The sequence below is a fragment of the Mus caroli genome, unplaced genomic scaffold (assembly GCF_978045245.1).
Source record: "Mus caroli unplaced genomic scaffold, Mus_caroli_1 scaffold_6, whole genome shotgun sequence".
NCBI classification, from domain to species: domain Eukaryota; kingdom Metazoa; phylum Chordata; class Mammalia; order Rodentia; family Muridae; genus Mus; species Mus caroli.
This window is the reverse complement of record NW_028227261.1, coordinates 120,002,105-120,003,925: the sequence shown is the minus strand read 5'-3', so window position 1 is coordinate 120,003,925 and position 1,821 is coordinate 120,002,105. Positions and strand designations below refer to the sequence as shown.

The window sequence follows — 1,821 nt, the reverse complement described above, 5'->3', positions numbered from 1 at the left end:
CAAGCTTACCTGTTCCCTGGGCAGAGGTTGAAAGGGGAAATTGAGATGCTGCAAAGCAAGTGTAGGCTGAGGCCAGTGTAATTTGAACTTCAGAAGAGCTGATATTATAAATGTGTGTTTACTCTTAGAGGGTGTCTTAGAGATCAAAGGGTTGCATCTAACACTTCAGACTGCCTCCAAACCAAACACCAAAGGAAATAAGAAACCAGGAGACAAGGTCTGGAAAAATAAAAAAGGGGAGAAAAGGGTCATATTCTCTGTGAAGAGAGTTGATAGTTAACATTTTGCTGAGGGAAGCTCCCCAGAGAGCAAGATTAGATGTCCTGTTTACAGCAAATATTGTGATAGATTTCATAAGTGTAGCTAGTGAGCTCTGTCAAAGAGAGTATACGGTCAAAACAAAAAATAATAAAATTTTGATCACTTCTTCAGCTTTTTCCACATAAAAGGGAACACCAAGAAGCCCCCTCCGAGGTGTTGTTTCAGCCTCTTAGATTTCCCTTTTCTGCCGCCTTCTGCATCCTGCTCTAGCTCAGCCAGTGGCAGTCAGTTTCACATGTCCATTCCTCACTGGATGCTTCCCATTCACCTTTGCCTTATGTCTTCCCTATTGATGCTAGTGTGCAAGACCCCAAAGATACACTCGTGTGTGTTATTCAAGAAGTACACAGCAATAAACACCCAGTGAGGAGAAGCTAAGTTCAGAGAGAAGAGCAAACTAAGAGTGTCGTCCCCTTTGTTACCTGGGAGTACTGTCAGATACACATGCATACAGAGAGACAGAGACAGAGACAGAGACAGAGACAGAGACAGAGAGACAGAGACAGAGGAGCTCTCCAAGATCAAAAAATCAGTTGCCCCTAATAAACACTCATGCTGCATTCTCCTCCTGTCTAACTCTACCTTTCCCTAACTCCTGCTATATTAGAGAGTTACACTGCTAACAACATAGGAGATCACAAGTCCCAGCCTCGGGCTCTGCTTTCTAAACAACACAGACTCAGAATATATTTGGTTGCTTTTGGTTTTGGATTGGTTTTGCTCTTATTTTTTGTTTGTTTGTTTGTTTGTTTGCTGTGCAACAAATGACCACAAACTTAAATGTGTGCTTATTCTTAAAGGATGCCTTAGAGATCAAAGGGTTGTGTCCAAACCAAACACCAAAGAAAACAAGAAATCAGGAGACCAAGTTTGGAAAATTTTAAATTAATTAAATTAAGAAATAAAAATTCTCTCTTCCAGTCTCTTTGGCCTCACTGGTAGAAGCAAGATGATGAAAGGAATGTCATCCTTTGGAAAGCGTCGAAATAAGACACCCACGCTGTGCCACCACCTGTGGCTCTAAGGCCTACCACCTTCAGGAGTCGAATTGTGGCAAATGTGGCTATCCTGCCAAATGCAAGAGAAAGAAACTGGAGTGCCAAGGCTAAGAGGCGAAACACTACCGGGGCTGGTCAGATGAGGCACCTAAAAATTGTCTATCGAAGATTCAGACATGGATTCTGTGAAGGAACACCACCTAAACCCAAGAGGGCAGCTGTTGCAGCATCCAGTTCATCTTGAGGATTTCAATCACTCATAAAATGAAAGCTCTGGTCTCAAAAAATATATAAAATAAAATAGAAATAATAAACAAAAATTCTATTTCATAGCTCCTGGTTTTGTGGGTCAGAAATCTACCAGTAGTTGGGTTTTTACCTCAGGTATAGGCTGAGTTGGAGTCTCATGAGTTGCTGAGAATATCCTTCCAATCTATGTGGGTTTGCCTAAACTCTGCTCCTTGTAGGACTGAGGTTGCCCATTCTCTTCTGAATACCAGCC

The 1,821-nt window shown here is 42.0% G+C and overlaps 1 pseudogene; it reads left to right on the top strand.

Annotated features, from left to right (window-relative positions):
• Window positions 1-1,270: 1,270 nt before the first annotated feature.
• LOC110293755 (large ribosomal subunit protein eL37-like) lies at window positions 1,271-1,563 on the top strand (annotated as a pseudogene).
• The last annotated feature ends 258 nt before the right edge of the window (window positions 1,564-1,821 follow it).